Raw genomic sequence first — 12,631 nt, 5'->3', positions numbered from 1 at the left:
ACCACGTCTGCCTGGCTTTTAAATCCCTCCAGGGATGGTGACTCCACCACTGCCCTGGGCAGCGCCTTCCAAAGCTTGACAACCCTTTCCATGAAGAAATTTTTCCTTATACCCATCCTAACCCCACCCTGGAGCAACTTGAGGCCGTTTCCTCATCATCTCCCTGTGTGAGAAGGAGGACAGTGAAAACACAGTCGATGGGAGATGGGATGGTGATGAAATGTCCCTCCTGAGCAATAACAAAACAAGAAAATCATTTAATCCCGACTGGAGCAACTTGAGGCCGTTTCCTCTTGTCATCTCCCCGTGTGAGAAGGAGAACAGGGAAAACACACTGTCGATGGGAGATGGGATGGTGATGAAATGTCCCTCCTGAGCAATAACAAAACAAGAAAATCATTTAATCCCGAAGCATTTTTGCTCTCTTCTGTGAGGGGCCCGTGCTTGTGAGTGGCTTGATGCTGAGGTGATGAAATGTCCCTCCTGAGCAATAACAAAACAAGAAAATCATTTAATCCCGAAGCATTTTTGCTCTCTTCTGTGAGGGGCCTGTGCTCGTGAGCGACTGGATGGTGGGAAGCCACCAGTCATCCAGGTGAGTCCTCTAAAACACTTGACAACATCACAGGAGGTGGGAGGTGGAAGGAAACATGCTGTGTGTGCACCTATAGAAATGCATGTATGTCACACTGAATGCCTGGGGGAGCCTCTGCGTCAGGCCTGTGGATTGGAAAGGTTTTTGTTTCCATCCTTGTAGTTCCATCTTTCCCTCTCATCACGAAGCTCAAGCCACATCTCTTCAGCCTCTCTCGCCTCTGGAGATGTGAATTCCTTCTCCGTGATGAGAGCTTCTTGGCACCGTTGGAGGAACGAAACCGCAGGGAGCCTGGGTTACCACAAAACAAATGCACTGAGGATCCAAGCTGCCCACACACAAATCATCTGCTTTTTCAGCCTGCTGGAGGTGGTCAATAGTTAAGTTCATAGAATCGTGGAATGGTTTGAGTTGGAAGGGACTTTCAAGACCATCCAGTGCCACCCCCCGCCCTGGGCAGGGGCACCTCCCACCAGACCAGGTTGCTCCAAGCCCCCTCCAACCTGCCCTTGAACCCCTCGAGGGATGGGGCAGCCACAGCTTCTCTGGGCAACCTGGGCCAGGCTCTCACCACCCGCCCAGCAAAGAAGTTCTTCCCCACATCTCATCTCCATCTCCCCTCTTTCAGTGTCAAACCCTTCCCCCTCGTCCTATGGCTCCCCTCCCTGATCCGGAGTCCCTCCCCAGCTTTCCTGGAGCCCCTTGAGGGACTGAAAGGGGCTCTAAGGTCTCCTTGAAACCCTCTCTTCTCCAGGCTGAACAACCCCAACTCTCTCAACCTGTCTTCATAGGAGAGGTGGTCCAACCCTCAGAGCATCTTCATAGCCCTCCACTGGACTCATTCCAACAGGTAGCCCCTATTTTTAGGAGTTTGATGAGCCTAACCATGTTTGTGGACAGGCAGCATTTACATCCCACCAAGGAAGACTCATCAGTCCCCAAAACAGTGACTGCTGGGGAGGAGGAGACCTTCAACTGAGAAGGTCTCCTCAGGCTCAAGAGTCAATTGTTTAGCACAGCTGGGTGTGAGGAAGCTTAGGCAAGGCGAGAGGGATGCACAGACTCCTGCTGTCCGGTGGAGATAAACATTCTCCAGGGAGGTCTAGAAACAAGAGCCAATCCTCCTGGAAACAGGATTTGGAGGGGCCTCTGGATTTTCCTCGTGTAATCCCATACAACTGTCAGCTGTGAAAGGAAGGAGGAGGAGAAGCCTCTCCCTCCGGAGAAGATGGTATATGATGGTTCTTCATCATATCATCGTATGGCCTGACATCTGAGTGCTTCTGTGGGTGATTTAGGGTGCTGAACAGCTGGAGCCCTCTGTGGTCCCACCAACCCAGAGACCTCATTATTCTCTCCCCTGTCAGCTGTGAAAGGAAGGAGGAGGAGAAGCCTCTCCCTCCGGAGAAGATGGTATATGATGGTTCTTCATCATATCATCGTATGGCCTGACATCTGAGTGCTTCTGCAGATGATTCAGTGTGGTGGTCCCACCAACACAGAGACCTCATTATTCTCTCCCTGCAAAAGGATGCAGAGAAATGAGCTTTTCTGGCCCAAATTAGCAGCTCATATTACCTCTGCATGATCCATCTCAGCTGCTGTATATCTCATCCCACTGGCTGCTCTTGGAGCTGCACCCCACCACCTTCCAAGTGCCACCAGAGCTGGACGGGCTTTGCCTGGTCTGGGTGAGCTTCTACACCCCCCCCCCCCCCCAGCAGAGGGACAGGCTTGGAAGTCGTGCCTCTGTAGAGAGCTGGCAGTGGCATTTTATTTGTGTCACCCCCTTAATCCTCAGCCAGGCTGTGCCTTTGCTCAGTCTCTGGTGGAAAAACAACCAGGAAACCAAAAGCAGCGGTGGCAAAAATGTCAGCCCTGGAGCTGCTGAGCAGCAAACTGAAATATTTAATCAGAGCCACTTGCAGAGGGGCTGAACAGCAGGAGCCTTAGTTTCTTCTTTTGGCTGTGACTTCTCTGTCTCCAGAGACACCCACTGACATTTCAAAACTGACTGAACCAGCTCATTAAAAACCAAACAGGGGCAAGAGCCGCTCGTCATCTCTCCACCGAGCGAGGGTCCCTTCCGGCAGCAGGTACTTTGTTGCTCTAAATGATGTTCCTCAAACCCAAAAACACAGTAGGTGCCAGTAAATGCTAAGATCTTCCATCCTCTCACCTTCTACTTTGAGTTGTTCCCCCAGGAGCTGTGTGGTCTCTCTGTGCTGCTGCGTCTTCAGATGAATGTCACTGTTCAAAGACTCCGTTTCCATTATCCAGCCTTTATTTCTTGACACGGTGGTTGGAAGAAAGGCAGAGCCTTGCTCTGGGACTTGCTCTGCAGCCTGCTCCTTGCTCCAGGGGATGAGGAGACACCAAGCCTGAGATACTGGCCAAGGCTCCTGCTGGACCTGCCAGAAAAGAGCCAGGATGTGCCCTTTGAGGAGATGAATTGAGAAAAGAAGGAATGGGGGGAGAAACGGTGGGAGAGAGGAAGCCGAGGGGTAGGGAGCTGAGCAGGCAGATGGAAAAAGTGGAGCTGACTGGTGGCTTTAGGAGCTTTTACCAGGTGCTGGGGGCCTGTTTGCACCTGGAGTGTCTGGGGTGCTGTGGGGATGGGGTGCAGGACCACAGCTGGACAAAGGTCTCCTTCAGGAGATGGATGTCCCCCAAGCCATGGCTGTCACTTCGGAGGGCAGCTCTTTCCCAGCCGCTGGGCAAAGGGGAAGAATTGTGTTTTCCTGCCTAAAAGTCTGTTTGCCTTCAGAGCTGTGCAGCTCTTGGACCTGTCTCGAGTGAGGATGGACCGCCCTCTGCAGGGGAACTGGTAAATCAGAGCTCCTGGCTTTACTCCTTCACCGCCTGGATGGAATCTTACAGATCAACCCCACAGGGAATTCAAATTGGTGACACCACCCAGGTGGTGGTGGTGGTGGTGGTCACCCTCCCTTGACCTTAACATCTTCCAGAGACTCCTCTTTTTAGTAATGGTGATGTGTGGAAGAGCTGCAGGGTGAAGGCAAACCCAGCAGATTGTGATTTACCATCAAGCTTTTCCCCCTGTGGGGAGAAAGAGTGAGATCACACCAATTCAGCACCTGGATTGGATCAATGTGCCTAAAAAAATATAAATTTCCACCTTCAGCTTCAACAGTGCATTCACAGCACCCTCTGACAAAGGAAGCAGAGAGGGACTTCTTCCCGTGTGAGCCTGAAATGGTATGGTGGACTTCCTAAATGAGGTGTCTTTTAAAACTGCAAGAGGCTGGCGCTTTGTAGCAGTAAAGGAAGCAGAGAGGGACTTCTTCCCGTGTGGGTCTGAAATGATAGGTGGACTTCCTAAATTAGGTGGCTTTTAAAACTGCAAGAGGCTGGTGCTTTGTAGCAGTGTTTAAAAAATATATATATTGGAGATTCCGTGGTTCTGTGAAGGTGATCTATTGGGGGAGCTGGAATAAGAAGTCCAAATCTTTCTGAACAGTAACTTGGTGCTGCCACCGGTTTGCTCGTTAACTTTGCACACACACCCCTGGATATTTGGGACAGGGATAATGTCCCTGTCCCAGGAACAGCCCCTGGAATGCATGAAATAAAGGCATTAAATAAGCACAGGGGTGCAAAGGGACCCCAAAACCCTCCTTGGGATGAAAGGGACTGCTCAAGCCTGCAGATCAGGAAGCCTAAAGCTCAGGTGGTGGCAAGAAAAGGGAACGACCCCTCCCAGAAGGCATTTCCAAGCACCTGAAGTGGATAAAGGTGGTTGGGAACAAGCAACAGAGATTTGCAGAGGGTGAGTGGGTCCTAACAGCTTTCTGTGATGGCTGCCCGATGGATTTCTTCTCTCAGCACGCTGGTAGCCATGCAAAGGGACCCCAAAACCCTCCTTGGGATGAAAGGGACTGCTCAAGCCTGCAGATCAGGAAGCCTAAAGCTCAGGTGGTGGCAAGAAAAGGGAACGACCCCTCCCAGAAGGCATTTCCAAGCACCTGAAGTGGATAAAGGTGGTTGGGAACAAGCAACAGAGATTTGCAGAGGGTGAGTGGGTCCTAACAGCTTTCTGTGATGGCTGCCCGATGGATTTCTTCTCTCAGCACGCTGGTAGCCAAGCAGAGGTAAGATCTGTGGCTTCTGCAGCACTGTCACTGTGAAAGATTTATGGTTTTATTGTAAAAAAACCCATCAAGTAATCGTTTCACCTTGATGGTATTTTTAACACCAACCTTCTCCTGCAGGAGGAGTTAGATTTTATGATTCAGGTGACAATAGGTGGCCAGGGAGAGCACATGAAGAGTGGTTGAAAGGTAGAGGGATGTAGATGTAACGTTGTGGGTCAGCAGCTACAACATGGCTTTAGTGTGTCCCGTGGGTTGCTTCCAGCAGAGGTAAGATCTGTGGCTTCTGCAGCACTGTCACTGTGAAAGATTTATGGTTTTATTGTAAAAAAACCCATCAAGTAATCGTTTCGCCTCGGTGGTGTTTTTAACACCAACCTTCTCCTGCAGGAGGAGTTAGATTTTATGATTCAGATGACAATAGGTGGCCAGGGAGAGCACATGTGGAGTGGTTGAAAGGTAGAGGGATGTAGAACGTTGTGGGTCAGCAGCTACAACACGGCTTTAGTGTGTCCTGTGGGTTGCTTTGCCCTCAGCAGTGTTCAGTAGGCAAATAGAAACATAGAATTGTCCAGGTTGGAAGGGACCTTTCAGATCATCAAGTCCAACCATCAACCCAACGTTGACAAAACCACCACTAACCCATGTCCCTCAGCACCACATCTGCCTGGCTTTTAAATCCCTCCAGGGATGGTGACTCCACCACTGCCCTGGGCAGCCTCTTCCAAGGCTTGACAAACCTTTCAGGGAAGAAATTTTCCCTCATCTCCATCCTAAACTTCCCCTGGAGCAACTTGAGGCCATTTCCTCTTGTCCCATCACCTGTTCCTTGGGAGAAGACCCCACCCTGGCTACCCCCTCCTTTCAGGGAGTTGGAGAGAGCGAGAAGGTCTCCCCTCAGCCTCCTTTTCTCCAGGCTGAACCCCCCCAGCTCCCTCAGCTGCTCCTCACAAGACCCCTCACCAGCTCCGTTGCCCTTCTCTGGACACACTCCAGCCCCTCAATGTCTTTTTTTGTGGTGAGGGGCCCAAAACTGGACCCAGCACTCAAGGTGGGGTAGCTCCAAAAGCAAAAAGCCATTTCTCTGTAGAGCCAAGCTGGTGCTCTGCTTATTGGCTCATAGACTCTTTTCTCACTTCTTTTGGGGGAATCTAAGTTGGTTTGCACTGGTTAGGATGCTGCTCTTTGTTAGCCTTACAGAAAAGTCTGGAGATGAGGAGAGGGTTCTTCACTGTGAGGGTGGTGGAGCACTGGAACAGGTTGCCCAGGGAGGTGGTTAAGGCCCCTTCCCTGGAGATATTCAAGGAGAGGCTCGACGAGGCCCTGGGCAACCTGGTCTAGTTGGGGGTGTCCCTGCTGACTGCGGGGAGGTCGGACTAGATGGCCTTTGGAGGTCCCTTCTGGCCTGGGCAATTCTATGATTCTATGAAAAACTTATTCCTAAACTTAGGATGAGTTTAAAAGTTTTTGACGCTTTTTATACCCACTTTGGTCAAATAAAGGCAGGACAATCCCAACTCGATATACACTGAGTGCTCAGAAGAGGGCAGTCCTTCCCCTCTGCACTTGCTCTGCTTGATGCTTGAATTGAGAGTCTCAAAGCTCAAGCTGATGCAGCAGCCTGTGCTGATCTGGTTACACTGGTCTGGGGTGTGGAGATAGATCCAGCCCCTGAACGACATCGTGGCGCTGGAGTAGGGCCCATGGCCAAGACCATTCTAGCAACAAAGCTGCTCTTTCACTTTACTCTCTGTTTTCACTGAGGAGCTGCAGGTGTGGAATATCTTTGAGGGTTAGGTTAGTCCTCAGCCCCTTCTTGGATAATCAAACAAAAGGGAGATGGAGCAATAAACTGTTCCAGCCTCATGATGAAAAATTAATCAGGACATCTGGGGTTAAAGGAGGCACGTTAAAGACACAAGGTTGCTCTCCCAAGTCTAAATTGCCCGCCTCAATTTGTGCCCCGTGTCCTTCTGTCCTTCCATCAAGAGAGTTAAGGAGCTCGGCAACTTGGGAAGAAACACAAGAAACACGATGTCAAGGAGGATGATTCAGGAGGGCAGAGGTAGGATGCTGTAGATGATCTCTGGAACAAAGCTCCCAGCTATGAGGGTGGTGTAGAAAAAGGTCACCATGTGTCCACACCGGAGCTGAGAGCTGTGAGCACAGCACATATAAATCTACCTGGGTTTAATTAAATTAATCCAACTAACTGAAGAAACTGAAATTTGAAGGAAGTGGAGGAAAAGCCAGAAAAGCAAGATGAAATATTACCTGGTTAGACCTTCTTGGGTTTTGTCACCACATCCCTGGTTGTTGAAGAGCACAACAGGGTGGTAGCAACTGATGTTCTGAGGTTAAACGGGTCACCAGCCTAAAAAGAGATCAAAAGCAGAGAAAGTAAAACATAAATTAAAAAGCAGCAAGTGCCAGACCTGTTAATAAACAACGATGGTTGTGTGAGCCACCCACAAAGGAATTCATCAGAACCAGGGAGGGGAGGGACTTGCATCCATACACACCAAAGCTCCCTAACTGGGAGGACTTACATATGGATATATGTTTAAACTGCATCATTCCTAATTCCTAAAACCAATTTAACAGTGCCACCAAACATCCCCAGGAGCTGCAGCTGTTAAATCATTAGCACAATCCCAGGCATAACTCTGGATCGGGCCAACTAGTGTTCTCCCAAACAATTGCTGGAGAAAATGTACAAATTAGCACGCTATTCCCAAAAATACTGTCCATGTAGGAATGTTGGTTTGGGTGTAAAACACTTTAATAGCATGGATGTGAGCTGTTCTCACACGAGCTGGTCTCAGAGGTGGGGAATAGAACTGACACATGAGACATTTTAAGCAGAGTTAACTTTAAAAGACAAAACAAAGTTCCAGGGGAGAAAAAGAATCAAAATAATGGAAACAGTGTCAAGGTAATTAGCAATGTTGTTGCTCTAAAGGTGTAAAAGCGATAAGGTGGAGAGAAGTAGCATCTCTTAGTGGAATTTGGTCTAATAAAAGGTATTATTTTTCTTCCCAAACCTTGTCTTGAGGTGACCATCCTGGTTCCTGCTTGTAATGTAAACGAGAGGAGTCTGTAGGGTCATCCCTCTATAAGAGGATTAATTTAACCATATAGTCAACCCTTGGTGCATTTTAACAGACATAAAGAGCAGGGAGGTGAAGATGCCAGTTTTTATCAAGCCGCAGAAAATTCCTTCATGAGAGATGGCTTGTCTTTAGTGTAAAAACTTTAGAGATTGGCAATAGAGAAAAACTAACACAATTGCTTAAATTATTATTCATTCAGTAGCTGTGTATCTATGGGTGTATGTATGTGGGTGACAGTATAGGTGTTGAGGCAGCTGTGGAGGGAAGGATGAGAGCCCTGGATCTAGGGGAGTAGAACAGAGAAGGGATTTATTTTATTTTTTTAAAATTTCCATTAAGAATCAGGGCTATAAAAAAACAAGAACACCCAGCGCAGTCCCGGTGGTGTTGCTTTAAATAGGCTATTGGAAAAGCTGGAAATGTTACAGAAAAGAGAGATAAAATTATCTCAAGGATGAAGGGAGGGGAGAGGAAAAGTCTTCTGTTTGATTTATCAGACAGACTCGGTGCAATCTGTAAGGTTTATCAGGAGAAAACCACAAGAGGAAGTATCTGACCCGGGGATTTAGCAAAGGGAGCAGAACAAGCAGGAAAAGATCAAATGTTGAGGAAAAGTCACAAGGGAAATACAGCACGGTTTTAGGAGCAGGGACTTGATTTAAGAAAACCACTCTGTTTTCTACCTTTCAAACTGCAGCCTGGTGGCTTTGGGGAGATGTGTGTTACTTCAGCCCAAAGTCTTCCTCTGAAGGGGAACCCCAGTAAAGAGCAAAGGCCTGCTACGGTAATCGAATAAAATCAGGCTGTATTAAATATTTCTGAATGAATTGGTGCCCCGTAACGAGCGAGCGGTGCCACCACCCGAGGCTGGTCCCACACAGCCAAGAGAGAGAGGGCAGAGCCAGCTTTACGGAGCCCAAGGAATGCCAAGGGCTCCCTGTTGTTCACTTGGCAACAGCAAAGCAACAACACCGTGCGCGCCAAAAGCAACTCTGGTGTGTGGAGCACCAAATATGGTGCTAAAAGTCCTCAGGAGGAAGAAGAAGCAGCTGCTTCTCTTCTTCTATAGTGCAGGCAGTTGTATGAATCAGCTGTAAAATCAACAGTCACTCAATGGTTATCTAGTAGCAGGAGGTGGAGAACAGGCTTGAGAAAGCAGGGTCCCACCCTGTGTGGGACTTGGATGAAGGGGACGAGTGCACCCTCAGTCTTAGGTGGCACCAGGTTGGGCAGGAGTGTTCATCTCCTTGAGGGTAGGATGTCTCTACAGAGGGGTCTGGCCAGGCTGGCTGGCTGGGCTAAGGCTAATGGTCTGATGTTCTACAAAGCTAAGTGTCAGGTCCTGCTCATCACAGAATGCTATGGGGTTGGAAAGGACCTCTGGAGATCATCTAGTTCAACCCCCTGCCAAAACAGGTCCTCCTAGAGCAGGTTGCACAAGAACTTGTCCAGAGGTGGGTTTTGAACTCTTGAGTCCCCATGGACACTCCAGGAAGCAGGGTCCCACCCTGTGTGGGACTTGGACAAAGGGGTCAAGTGCAAGTGCAAGTCTTAGATGGCACCAGGTTGGGCAGGAGTGTTCATCTCCTTGAGGGTAGGATGTCTCTACAGAGGGGTCTGGCCAGGCTGGATGCATTGGCTAAGGCCAATGGTCTGATGTTCTACAAGGCCAAGTGTCAGGTCCTGCTCTTCACAGAAACACAGAATGCTATGGGGTTGGAAGGGACCTCTGGAGATCATCTCGTCCAACCCCCTGCCAAAACAGGTCCTCCTAGAGCAGGTTGCACAAGAACTTGTCCAGAGGTGGGTTTTGAACTCCTGGGTCCCACCAACCCTGTGGACACTCCAGGCCTAGGACAGAGTGGCTGGAGCTGCCTAGCAGAGAAGGACCTGGGGGTGTTGGTGGACAGTCGGCTGAACGTGAGCCAGCAGCATGCCCAGGTGGCCAAGAAGGCCACCAGCATCCTGGCCTGTGTCAGCAATAGTGTGGCCAGCAGGACTGGGGTGGTGGTTGTCCCCCTGTACTGGGCATTGCGGGTTTTGAACTCCTGGGTCCCACCAACCCTGTGGACACTCCAGGCCTAGGACAGAGTGGCTGGAGCTGCCTAGCAGAGAAGGACCTGGGGGTGTTGGTGGACAGTCGGCTGAACGTGAGCCAGCAGCATGCCCAGGTGGCCAAGAAGGCCACCAGCATCCTGGCCTGTATCAGGAACAGCGTGGTGAGTAGGACTTGGTAGGTGATTGTCTCCCTGTGCTTGGCACTGGGGAGGCCCCACCTCGAGCGCTGGGTCCAGTTTTGGGCCCCTCACCACAAAAAAGACCTTGAGGGGCTGGAAGTATTCCCCATCCCTGGAGGTATTTAAAAGCCAGGCAGATGTGGTGCTGAGGGACATGGGTTAGTGGTGGTTTCGTCAGTGTCAGGTTGATGGTTGGACTCGATGATCATAAAGGTCCCTTCCAACCTGGATGATTCTATGGGATACGGGATTGCTGTCCATATCTCCATATCAATCAGACTTAAAGCCCTCCTGTTGCCTCAGGAGAAGCCAAGTTGGGACTATAAGGTATGAGGCATCACTCCCAGATGCTGCTGCCCACCAGTATGAGACCAGGGTTGTGTCAAGGTGTGAAGCCAGACCTGTTGCTCGAAAAAGGTTTGGTGGGTTGGAGGGTGAACAGAATTGACACCAAAGAGCTGCTGGGAGGAAAGGAAAGCTGCCTGGAAAGGAAAGCTCTCCCTCACGTCAAAAACCGTCGCCGGGAGCTTCAGGCCTGGCAGCCCTGCCCAAATCCCATCCCCTGAGGTGGAGGTTTTTCTCTTCTGGGACTAATTACAACACAGCTTTTAAGCCACTCTTTCACAAGGGAGGGTTGTGCGGTATTATTTCGGCGAGGAGGCGTTAACTGTTTGTTAGATACATTGGGCAAGATCCTCAAGCAGCCTTAAATGACACGGGTTTACAGCGATACTGATTTGTGCCATTCAGGTAGGAATTAGCATTTTTAAACGCCTTTAATTTGGGCTATTTTTAGCCAGGCACAAAGTCATGACCTTGCATGTTATTTTAGCATTCTGCTTTGTTTATAGGTGCAACACCACGTTATTCAGAAACATCTCGAAGCCATGCAGCAGGATATGCACTTCATGACAGGCCTCAAAAACCATGATTAGAAGGGGAGGTTTTGATTAAGTGGGGTTTATATATTTATTGTTACGGTTACTATAGCAACTCTGCTGCTTTTAACCGCACAGTCAGTGCTCGTTCCTACATCTAACAATTTAAATCACATTAAGCGCCGGCGGAGAATTAACAGCCTCACAATTTGCGACGCTGGAAAATACCTCAGCATTTGGGCTGGAGAGGAGATGGATGAAGGCTTGGGTGAGCTGAGTGGTCCTGTTCCATCCCGTCGTACCTTCCCTCTCCAAACACTCCAAAAGCGAAGCTGGGGACGAGCATCACTTCTATTAAGGTGAGACCAGTGTTAGGACAAACAGCTCTATGTGACTATAAAAAGTGATGCTTTTTCAGGCCGTGGTTCTCCAGGCCTGGCAATTTTAGTGCTGACCTGCAGTGTGAGCTGCCTCGCCGCCTTCTGCCAAGTCTCCTGTTTGAATCCAAGGGTATTCCAGCCCTTTGGGCTCTAAATGGCAACCCACGAGACAGAGGTTAACTCCTCAGTGGTGTCACTTGGTGGGTTTGAGGAGCCCTAATCTCTCTGTAGGGGATCCAACACTGTGGCCCCAGCCGCTGGGAGGTGACATCCATCTTGCTTCAAGGAACTCTACCCAGAGGGGACCTCAGGAGAGGTGGCCACCTGCCATCCCAGGTGACAACAAGTTGCCCTCATGGTCCCTGTCACCTGATGGTGCCCGTCCCCTCACATCCCTGGTCCATTCATGGTCCCCATCCCCTCATGCCCCCCATCCCTTCATGGCCTCAGCTGCTCTCACACTCCCCGTCCCCTCATGGTCCTTGTCCCCTCACAGCCCCATCTGCCTTCAGAGTCCCTGTTCTTCATGGCCCTGGGCCACCCTCATGGTCCCAGTCTTGTCATGGTCCTCTCAGCATGGCTGTCCTCACAGCTTCTGTCCCCTCACAATTCCTGGTCCCCTCACACTCCCTGTCCCCTCATGGCCCCGTCCCCTCACACTCCCTGTCCCCTCAGGTCCCCCATTCCCTCACAATTCCCGGTCCCCTCACACTCCCTGTCCCCTCAGGTCCCCCATTCCCTCACAATTCCCGGTCCCCTCACACTCCCTGTCCCTTCATGGCCCTATCTCCTCACAATTCCCTGTCCCCTCATGGCCCCATTCCCTCACAATTCCTGGTCCCCTCACACTCCCTGTCCCCTCATGGCCCCATCCCCTCACACTCCCTGTCCCCTCATGGCCCCATCCCCTCACAATTCCTGGTCCCCTCACGCTCCCTGTCCCCTCATGGCCCCATCCCCTCACACTCCCTGTCCCCTCATGGCCCCATCCCCTCACAATTCCTGGTCCCCTCACGCTCCCTGTCCCCTCATGGCCCCATCCCCTCACACTCCCTGTCCCCTCATGGCCCCATCCCCTCACAATTCCTGGTCCCCTCACGCTCCCTGTCCCCTCATGGCCCCATCCCCTCACACTCCCTGTCCCCTCATGGCCCCATCCCCTCACAATTCCTGGTCCCCTCACGCTCCCTGTCCCCTCATGGCCCCATCCCCTCACAATTCCCGGTCCCCTCACACTCCCTGTCCCCTCATGGCCCCATCCCCTCACACTCCCTGTCCCCTCAGGTCCCCTATTCCCTCACGGCCTCGTCCCCTCA

The sequence above is a fragment of the Calidris pugnax genome, unplaced genomic scaffold (genome assembly GCF_001431845.1).
Source record: "Calidris pugnax isolate Ruff unplaced genomic scaffold, ASM143184v1 scaffold150, whole genome shotgun sequence".
Lineage (NCBI taxonomy): Eukaryota > Metazoa > Chordata > Aves > Charadriiformes > Scolopacidae > Calidris > Calidris pugnax.
This window is presented reverse-complemented; position numbering follows the sequence as displayed.